The sequence below is a fragment of the Grammomys surdaster genome, unplaced genomic scaffold, assembly GCF_004785775.1.
Source record: "Grammomys surdaster isolate TR1022 unplaced genomic scaffold, NIH_TR_1.0 313, whole genome shotgun sequence".
NCBI classification, from domain to species: Eukaryota; Metazoa; Chordata; class Mammalia; order Rodentia; family Muridae; genus Grammomys; species Grammomys surdaster.
In genome coordinates, this window is record NW_021604732.1 from 406,336 (window position 1) to 417,170 (window position 10,835).

At 42.3% G+C, this 10,835-nt stretch overlaps 1 pseudogene; it reads left to right on the forward strand.

The window, feature by feature from the left end:
- Window positions 1-5,683: 5,683 nt before the first annotated feature.
- On the forward strand, window positions 5,684-8,280 carry LOC114629645 (annotated as a pseudogene).
- The last annotated feature ends 2,555 nt before the right edge of the window (window positions 8,281-10,835 follow it).

Consider the following 10,835-nt stretch of genomic DNA (forward strand, 5'->3'; position numbering starts at 1 on the left):
CTCTCTCTCTCTCTCTCTCTCTCTCTCTCTCTCTCTCTCTCTCTCTCATTCTCCAACCATCTCCTCTTTACCCACCTTTGTAGTAAGATCCTGCCAGTAGATGTTCTGGGTTATAAACTGCAGAGCTGCCCTGAACCTCTGTGAATACCATGGCTGATCTTCCCTGCCCCTTGCACTGCATTTTGATGAGAAATTTCCTCTGTCTTCACTGGGAGTACTGGTTTCTGATCCCAAGCAGAAGTTCACTCTCTAGTAAAATGACACCAAGGTGGTATTAAATTGAAAGTCACCCTCACAAACCCCACTCCTGGCCACACCAGGCACAGACTTCCTAGCCACAGAGGCACAGACTGTAGGAACAGCAGGCTAATCCAGTGCTCTTCCCTGCTCCAGCATTTTCCTATGTGATGCTACGGGGTCTGTGGTCATTCAGAGAGTCACTAGTCTGACTGAAGTTTTAGTCTTAATAAGTTAGAGGTGTTTTATTAAGAAGGAGACTGACCAATCCCAAACCAGAGAGAATTCTCTAGGTAAGGTCCCAGATGTTGTTAGCCAAAGGATTATAGAGGAAAAAAAAATCAGTTACTATTTGGGGATCAAATTAACTAATCCTATCTGGGTGTGCGCAAACCTTGATTCTGTAACAGACCTCCAGCAGGGCCCTCAGCCCTCCAAGCAAGTAGTTCATACAACAGCAGAGCTTAGCAGTTAGCTTGTTTATTTGTGACCCATTTTCTTGTAAGATTATCTGGGAGCAGTGAAACATTGTTGAAAAATTAGCAATTTATTTAAGGATATCCCAACTGCACCAGGAAATAGTCGAATTGGTCAGATGACAGAGTATATTCAAAGTCGGAGCAGCTTCCTTGTGGCTTATACAAACTAAAAATAATTTTGTTTTTTACATAATCCAGCACAGTAAACTTAACAAATTAATCATAATGTTCACCATCACCATGGATTTTTCTATGAGTGGCTATGTCAGTTACGCCAGCATAGCTGACTCAGTTCCTTGGATCGGCGGAGGGCTGAGGGTGAGAGAAAGAAAGACAAGGAGTCATCTGGTAAAGACCAAATGCTATATATACAACTGTGTAGCTCCCTTTAATACTCCCCACAAAACAGGAACAAAACAGGAACAGGAATAGAAACAGGAACAAGGAGATACACTAGGCAGCCTATCACCTAAGTTTCAATTTCTCCTCGAGCAGTCTTTTTGGGGGAATGCATGCAGAAGGGGGAGTGGACACAACAGCACAGGTGCAGAGGATGGGGACTCACATGGCTATGGAGAAAATCAATTAGTAAAGTAACTGTCTTTCAAAGAATTATGAATTGTATACACAGAATCCACATAAAAGACAGGCATAGTAGAGTGAATTTGTAATTCCAGCACTGAGGAAGGAGGGAAGCTGGTTTGCAGCTACTCTTGCCTAATTGATGAAGTCCAGACCAGTGAGTGTGTCTGTCTCAAAATAAGGAGAATGATATCTAAGAAAGAACAACATCTACACAGATGTTCACCTACTCATACACATAAATACAACCACATAAGCACACACACATACACACACGAACACACACAAAAAGAGAGAGAGAGAGAGAGAGAGAGAGAGAGAGAGAGAGAGAGAGAGAGAGAGAATGTCAACAGAATAAGTACAGGGCAGGGTTACAGCAAGTGTTTGCAGTCATTAAACCATGGGCTTGAGGGTTCTGAAAGTCAGTACTGCCCAGCAATAGATGACATCATCTGAATAGAGGGTCTTGAGGTAGGGAAGCAGAATGGTCCTTGGAATGGGAGCCCTGACACTGCGCTAAGCTAACAAAGTACCCACTGGAGATCTCAGGAAGCCCTGGAGTTGGCCACTGCAGCAGAGCTCCAACTCCCATTCGGTGGAAGGATGTGACAATTTTTCGGCTGACTGTGTACACCGGGAAGAAAGGTTTGGGAATAGAAACCAAAACCGACCCTCAATCCACTTCTTTCCTTTAGGGACAAGGTAGGTAGGATTCAGATCTAGAAACTGCAGAACCCAGAGCAAAGACTGTGTGGACCAAGATGTGGAAGGAAATCTGAAAACATCCGCCATTACTTCCCAGCTGTTCTCTCCAGAGCATCAAAACACCTACACTCTCCATCCTATCCATTTTCTGAATGTCCCAGCTCAGAGGATTTCATAGAGAGCTACCCCAGTGACCTTGCTCCCAGAGAAGAGGTGACATCACAGGAGGGCCACTGGCATCAATACACATGAACCGGTACTTGAAGGGTTCTAAGTACACCTTGATAGAAATCCTACTTACTTGTAGTGTCGAAGGAAGTCTCCCGGTACCAGAGCAGAGGATCTTTGATTATGGCTTATTTTACTCAGGGGTTGTTCACAGCAAGGCCCTTTTCTGTCTTCTACACCACAGAGCACCCCCAACCCACAAGCCAGGAAGCAACAAACTTCCCTACCACCAGCACATCTTCAGTTTGTTGCTCTTCTGATGCCAGCTTGATCTTGGAAAAAGATGGTAGCTTGTGTAACCAGATTCATCAGAGTCAATACGAGAACCTTGAGGGTTGTTGTAGCTTTTTCTGGCTGTTATTTTTTGTTCTGGTTTTGGTTGAGACTGGATCACACTGTGTGTCTCTGGATGGTCTAGAACCTGTAAATCAGGCTGGCCTCAAACTCAAGGAGATCCAACTACCTCTGCTGCTCTGCCACCTAGGCCTGAGATTAAAGGCACATACCACCATACCCAGCTATACTGTAACTATTTGGTTTTACCCTAGAAGTATAAATTCTTATCCAGAATATCCACAGCTATTTCCTCTCTAGATGGGAAATATGAGAATCCATTGTCAACATAACCAGAACTAACAATACTTTGCCTGTTTGTGGGGTTTCAGGAGCCTTCATAATCAACAAGTCATGAGGGAGTAGCCCACTATTGGGGGTCAGGTTTCCACTGAATAGTCTTTGACTTCTGGGAGCAGCTTCATCCACCCACTCAGAATATCTCTGTTCAAACTTTGTTTTTATGAACTTGAAAAAGGAACATATTTCCTTATAGCTTGTTTATGCATAACTTTTTTGGTTGGCTCCACCACAGCCAGTCTTGTGCCGCAGCTCTCTGGCTGTCCTTTTTATTCAAACTTCTCAGTTCCCATTATTCCACCATCTCCTTGTACATCCTATATATCCTACTATCTCTCTCCCCCAAAGCTATTTTTTACCCCTCTTATGGGCCCCCTTTTGATTTACTGGCCTCTGCAAACACTTCCTGCAACATAAATGTACATACCTAAAATGAGAAGCTGAAATCCAGCTATGAGAGAGAGCATCAGGTTTGCTTTTGTGACACTGGGTGACCTCACTTAACATTTAGTAGCTCTGTCAGTTTGTCTGAATGTTATACACTTCCATTGATGTTATGCAAGAATCCAGTTCCATTGTGTCTCTGTGGCACATCCTCATTATCCACTTATCCTCAATGGGCTGATTGCATTTCCCAGCTGTTGTCACTAGAGCAGTGATGAACATCATGTTCCAGGGACTTTGTGCTAGGATATAGAGTCCTTCAGGGCTACACTCAGGAATGGTGTCACTGATTCCATAATGGCTGCGCTTGTTTACAACCCCACAGCAGCAAATAAGGACTCCCCTTCCCCTACATCCACACCAGCATCTGTTGCCATGGTCTCTCTTGATGAAAGCCTCTCTGACTCAGGTGAGATGAAATCCCAAAGTAGGTTCAATTTGCATGATTTAATGGCTGAGGATGCTGAACATGTTCATATATATTTATTGGCCATTTGTATTTCTTCTTCTTCTGAGAACTTTGTTCAGTCTGCTGATATAGGTAGAATATTCTCATTTCTGCATCATTTAGGTCAAGGTTTTCCACAGGAGCAGAACTGCTAGCAAGAATCTATATACATTAAAGGAAATTTAATAGAGTGGCTAACCACCTGTGGTCTGACCAGTCTAACAGTAGAAAATGTCATGGTTTCATTTTTCTTCACAACTCCATAGAACCTTATTTTGTGTATGTTCCATAATTTCTTTGTCCATTCATATCTGTAAATAAATATCTACACTGACTTGATTTCATAGCGACCATCAACACAGCAGCTATAACCACAGATGTGCTTGCATCTTTGTTGCCTGTAGACTAACGGTCCTTCTGGTTGAAGTGAATAGTGTACTTGGGACAATGATTAATTTCTGAAGGAACTGTATCAAGTATTAACAGTAAATATGGTTCCACTTTTCTACATTTCTTGTTGGTGCTAGTTTATTGGTACAACCATTCTGATTTAATTGCCCTTTCTCTGATAGTTCAGGATATCAAGTAAAATTTCAAGTTTGTTTTAGCCACTTCATTTAGTCTCTTGACTATCTCTACAGCTCATTAGCCCACTAACTGACTGAATGCTTTGAGTTTTTACTCTTTCAGCGATTTTTACATTGTCAACACACTACACCCCTCCCCCAGTATACACATAACTTCTGTTGTCTCTTCTGCATGGCACTAAGCCTTGGAGGCAGTAATTTAGGTATCACATTTATGGCTGAGCATTCAAAAGTCACTTCTGCTCAACCTTTGACCATAGTGAGTTAATATAAACGTACTCTTACTCACTATACAGAATAAATTCTATGGCTGAAGGTAACAGCCATACCAATTCATGGATACAAACGCACATACATATGTAGATGGCAAAATGATGGGCATATTATGCCCATACCACAAAACAACAGTAGCAGCTTTCCCACCAGAGCCTATGACGCTCACAACCAAGATTTATAATAGCATAAAATGAATTGCTAGACAGGCAGTAGATACTCAGGCCACACCAACTTAGTTTTTCCGCTACCTAGTCTTCCAGCAGCTGTACCACTAGGAAAAATGACACCAAAAGATTTAGGAGGGTGTGTGGTTTTTGTTTGTTTGTTTGTTTTTCCTGACAAGGTTCCCTGTATAACACCCCTGGATGATCTTGAACTCACTTTGTCAACCAGGGTGACCTTGAACTCATCTGCATGGCTCTGCCTCTGTAGGGCATGATCCGGCCGCACACTCATATAATTTTGTATTGAATTTAAAAGCAAAGTGTTGTCAGCACCAATGAGTGAAACAACTTTGGTAGATATCAAAGTCACAGGAAACCCATGAAGGATCGATCATGTGTCTCCCACATCCTTAAGATTACTTCTGAGCTGAGCTCTCTCCAATGGAATTAGCTACCATTCACGTCAATTGAAGTAAAACTCAAAACCTAAAAGTCAGTGTGCATGTCATAATATGACCTCATTTGGAGAGACTGACAGAGCTTGGAACTAGGGTAATTTCTTTTCCAGACAACATCTTGGTATCATAGCTCCGGCTGAGCTCAGACCATTGCACAACCTTCTTAATGCTGCTAATACAGGCTTGAATTTGATCTCGAAGAACTAAAAACACTGTAAAGAAGAAAATGGTCAAAGGTAAAGGAGTGTGATTCAAACCAAAATTTAAAACTAAACCCAGAAGTAAGTTCTATTTAGCCCTGTAAATTTGATTGAAAGGAAGGAAGTCCCTATTTATAATGTGGGGCAGATGCTGGGCCCTGCTCTCCCATTGTTCTTGCTGAACTAATTTGTTGACCTTCCTGGTTCTTTCCACTCTTAGGTACCATCAACATTTCTCAGACATGGGTGTGACTTCCTCTTCTACATCCCCTCCAAAGGAGGATCCTGATTTGACCTCCAGCTTTGGCACAAATCTTCAGAATTTCAAGATGAAAACCAATACCCTGTCTCAGGAATTGATCAACATCATTGACTCATACTTAGAGAACGAAAACCTTTGGGACACAGTTTCTGCAACCAGCAATGCTCTGAGTGACATTGAGAAAGCTTCACTGAACATTGCAGTGATGGGAGACATTGGCATTTGAAAGTCCAGTCTACTTAATGCTCTACAGGGAGTGGGGGCTGATGAAGAAGGTGCAGCTGCTCCCACTGGGGCGGTGTGTACAACCACTGAGAGAACACCATATGCATGCACAAAGCTTCCCAATGTGACACTATGAGACCTGCCTGGCATTGGGTCTTTTGCCTTACAACTACATGATTATCTGAAGAAAATCAAATTTGAGGAGTATGACTTCTTCATTATTGTCTCTTCTGGAAACGTTAAACATAATGATGCAAACCTTTCCAAAGCCATTGTGCAAATGAAGAGGAGTTTCTATTTTTTTCACATCCATACAGATGGTGATCTAAAGTTTGAAAAACAGATTAAACCTAGGATATTCAATAAAGATAACACATTAAAGAAGAATCAAAATGACATTTCAATATACTCAAGCAAACTCTTCTTAAACTCTTAACTTTATGTGTCAGACTTTGACTTCCCAAAGCTGGAAATTACCCTTCTGAGCCAGCTCCCAGCATACAAACTCCAAATGTTTGTGCTCACTTTGCCAATTGTTATAAATTCCACCATAGATCGGAAGAGGGATATGCTGAAACAAAAGATCTGAAAGGAATCCAGAATGCCAAGAGCATGGGATACCATATCATTAAGGGGACTGATCCAAAATGACCTATTCCCTTGAATGAATCCAATCTGAAGGATAAGAACATTCAGGGGGCATTGTCTACAATTATTCATGCTCTGAAAAACATTGACAAAGTCCCACTGAATATCACTGTGATTGGAGAAACAGGGACAGGGAAATCCAGCTTTATCAATGCACTGAGGGGCATCAGGGAAGAAGAAGAAGGTACAGTCCCCACTGGGGTGGTATAGACAACCATGAAGAGAACTCCAACAAACACCCAAAGCTTCCCAACATGACAATATGGGACCTGCCTGGCATTGGGTCCACTACCTTTCCCACCACAAAACTACCTAACAGAAATGAAGATTGGGTGAGTGTGACTTCTTCATTATAGTCTTGGCTACATGCTTCAAAGAAATTGATGCACATCTGGCCATAGCTATTCCAAAGATGAACACAAAGTTCTACTTTGTCCGAACCAAGATAGATCAAGAAGTCAGTAACGAACAGAGGAGTGGGCCTAAGTTTTTCAATAGAGACAGTGTCTTAAAGAAAATTAGAGATGACTGCTCAGAGAAGCTTCAGGAGGCTCTCTACAGTCAGCCTCTAGTCTTCCTAGTCTCTAACTGTGATGTGCCTGAGTTTGACTTCCCAAAGCTGGAGACCACTCTGCTGAAAGAGCTCCAGCCCACAAGCACCACATCTTTATGATGTCCTTGCACAGTGTTACTGAGACTGCCATTGACCGGAAGAGAGATTTCCTCAGAGAGAAGATCTTGCTGGAGGCCCTGAAGGCTGGAGTGTGGGTCACTATTCCATTTGGGGGCTTCATCAGAGATGAAATACAGAATTTGGAGGAGACCTTGAATCTCTACAGGTCTTACTTTGGGCTGGATGAAGCCTCACTGGAAAATATTGCCAAGGATTTCAATGTGTCTGTGAATGAAATCAAGGCACACCTTAAGTCTCTCCATTTGTTAACAAAGGACAAAGACATGTCCTTCAAAGAAAAACTGTTGAAATATATTGAATCTATTTCCTATGTTACTGGGGGACCACTTGCCTCAGGCCTTTACTTTAGAAAGACTTACTATTGGAAAAGTCTCTTTATTGATACTGTGGCAAGTGATGCCAAGTCTCTCCTTAATAAGGAAGAATTTTTATCAGAGAAGCCAGGATCGTGCATGTCTGACTTCCCTGAATACTGGGAAACAGGAATGGAGCTGTGAGGTACTAGCCTTCAGACTGACTTCAGGTACTGACTTCAAGCCTACTTTTTAGCAACAAATATTTGCTGGGAAAATACAGAGGATTCAAGTCTTTCAGAAACAGAATATCATTGTGGCAAGTGGAAAAAAAGTTGTCCACAGTATAAGAACTGTCTTCCATTAAATCATCATTATAAGAATATATGGTTGTATACATATGACCTGCAATATCTTTGTCTAATTAAATTTGGGTTATTTGACCAATGGAGATTCCCCAAGCAGCGCCACATTCTCCTAAGATGAAGAAGTTAGTATACCGTGTAACCATTTGGGCTTTTCTATATCTGCCTCAGTTCCAGAATAATGACACAGAGGTTCGTTTATTTATGCATTAATGCCTATACCTTAGCTAAGATTGCTCTCCAACTATCTTATAACTAAATTAACCTGTTTATACTGTTCTATGTTTGAGACAAGGCTCGTTGCCTCTTCTCAATTTCATACATTCAACTTCCTCCACAACTTGGTGGTGAATCTCTTCAGCCTGACTCTTTCCCAGAGTTCCTCTCTGTCTGTGAGTTGCCCCACCTGTTTTCTCCTGCCTTCCTGTGAGACATTCAGCTCATTTTTGACAGATGATATTTTGATGTGGTACACAGAGATTATCTCTACAATCCTGTCCTTAATTTTTTGGGGAGTTCAGGAAGTACAGGGACTTGATACCAGTACGCATCTCCACATGAGGTTGTATTTCCTAAGACATGGTAACCACACAGCAGATGGAATGATGACCATGGTCCTTGCTCCCTCCAGGAAGAGCTGGGTAATGCATGGATAAGTAGACACATCTGGAGATCCATGCAGACACAGACACAGACACTTTATTCCAGATCTTTCACCACTCATCTGGCTGAGTTGGGAATTAAGGTTGTAGGCAACATGGGCTCTAATTAAGTTTTCACTTCTTGTTGTATGGTAAAGGCTCAACAACATCTTAAAATTGAGCCTTCTACTGGACACCAGGGTTTAACACAAGAGCCTCAACTTCCTGCTCTTTTCACTTCCTCTTTCCTCTCTTGCTATTCCTCCTGCTCTCCCACTTCATCTTCCTCATTTTTCTCCCCTTTTCTATCTTTACTTCTCCCCCTGTCTTACACTGACCCACTCAATTATGAGGTTTGAAAACACAGCATCTACAGGGAAGCATTGCAGCCTGAAAATCTTTGGAAGAGTTGGTATTTTAGCTTCTGTGCAAACAGCAAGAATTCTCTCTTCTCTCTTTCCTAAGGAATGACAAGGGTTCATTGTTGTTGCTGGTTTCACCTGACATATTCAAAGTTCCTGCTGCAGAGTCTCTGTGCAATGCATGGAAGTATCACTTGACAAATGATTGCTGTTGGCCCATGAGCAAAAGGCAGGAAGGAATAAATGAGAGTTTCAGTAGAAAAGAATGGAATTCTGGGAGACAGAGAGAGAGAGAGGGAGATTTTTGTCAGACACTGAGGAAGACAAAGACATGAACCTGGGGACAGGTAACTAGCCACATGACAGGATTTAGAACAGAATACATAGGAAAATTAAGTTATGATCTAGTTGAGGAACAATCCCAAGATTTTGTCCTAGGCATTTATTCATATTTAGTAAGTCTCTGTCATTGTTTCTGAAAATAAACAGGCCAGGTGGGAAAGTTTACATTTCCATTTGGCACACTGAATGTCTGGCAAGAACTCCTTGACTAGCCACCCCCTACCCACCATGGTGTAACAAGGCCAGCTACAGGGAAGAAATGAAGACCTGCAGAGAAACTGTTTGAAGCGAGCTGTTTTAAGAATCCCTGGCTGTGAAGAATAACCAGCTCTTCAACTGTACCCTCAGTGCATAAAGTCATGAGAGGAACACCAGGGTCCATTCATTTGTTACAAAGGAAATTCTGTGAGGCAATCATCCTGGGGCAATCAACGGTACAAGGCATCATCCATGTTTCAAATATGTCTGTGGATGTCTTTCCATGTGTGTTTGCCTGTGTGTTTGCAAAGAGGTCAGTCTGCATGCATGTGTGCTTGTGTGTAACTGATGACCCAATACTTGTGCCGATACACTAGCCTCTACAGTTAACAGTCAGGTATGAAGACCATGAGTTCAGTAGGTACTTAGGCCATGGAAATGCTGTGGAAAATGATTAGTGAACAAATCACTGAGAAGAGTGTTGAACACAGGACTGAAAGGACAACTAGGAGACAATCCTCACATATTACAGAACCCAAGTGAGTAAAGAGAGAACCACCGGCCATGTGCATTATGTAATGGTTAAATTTTCCATGTCTTTCCACAGTGAATCCATCATTAACCAGAAAACCAAAGGCTTTCTTTAAACAGGATAGCTTGGAAGAGTTTCAGCTCTGTAGCTACAAGCAGGCAGTAACTGTGTGAATGTCTGTGCTTGCAGCCAACCTCATTGTAAACAATAGGTGACTGCAGACTCTTCTCATTGGCCCAGCCAGGTCTGAAAAGAAAATAAAGTATGAGAAGTGGAACAGAGACCTAAGATCAGCTCGAGTTTGTGAACATTGGGATGTCTTTTGTGTCTGTGTGTGAAACCTGTGTGGGTGTGGAAAGATATATTTGGGCTTAGGTTGCTATAACCCGGAATAAATATTGAATATATTGAGTGGCTCTTACTCATTTCACTACATTGTTAAGGACAGTCACTGTCAGTCCCTTCACATGAGAAACTGTGAGCAGAAGCCAGGGGACAGCCCAGGTCCAGCTCTGGATAGGGATTAATGCCAGTTCTCCACAGGACTTAATGAATGGGAGGTGAGCAAACCAAGCACTGGCCAGTAAGCACTGTCTTCCCCTCCTCCCAGCAAGTCTGAAGTCAGGAGGGCTCCAGGTTCAGCAAATAAATGCACTGCTCAATGAAGTAACAACACTCCAGGGCATGGCATCTGCATGCATGGGTGAGGCTTAGGAACCAATGCTCAGAACTGAGAAAAAAGGAAAAGGTCAGCTCTGCTGGGGATTTATGAGCTAGAGATGATGAAAGTCTCAGGACAGGCCAGAGACCTGAAGAAAGAAAATCCAAGGTA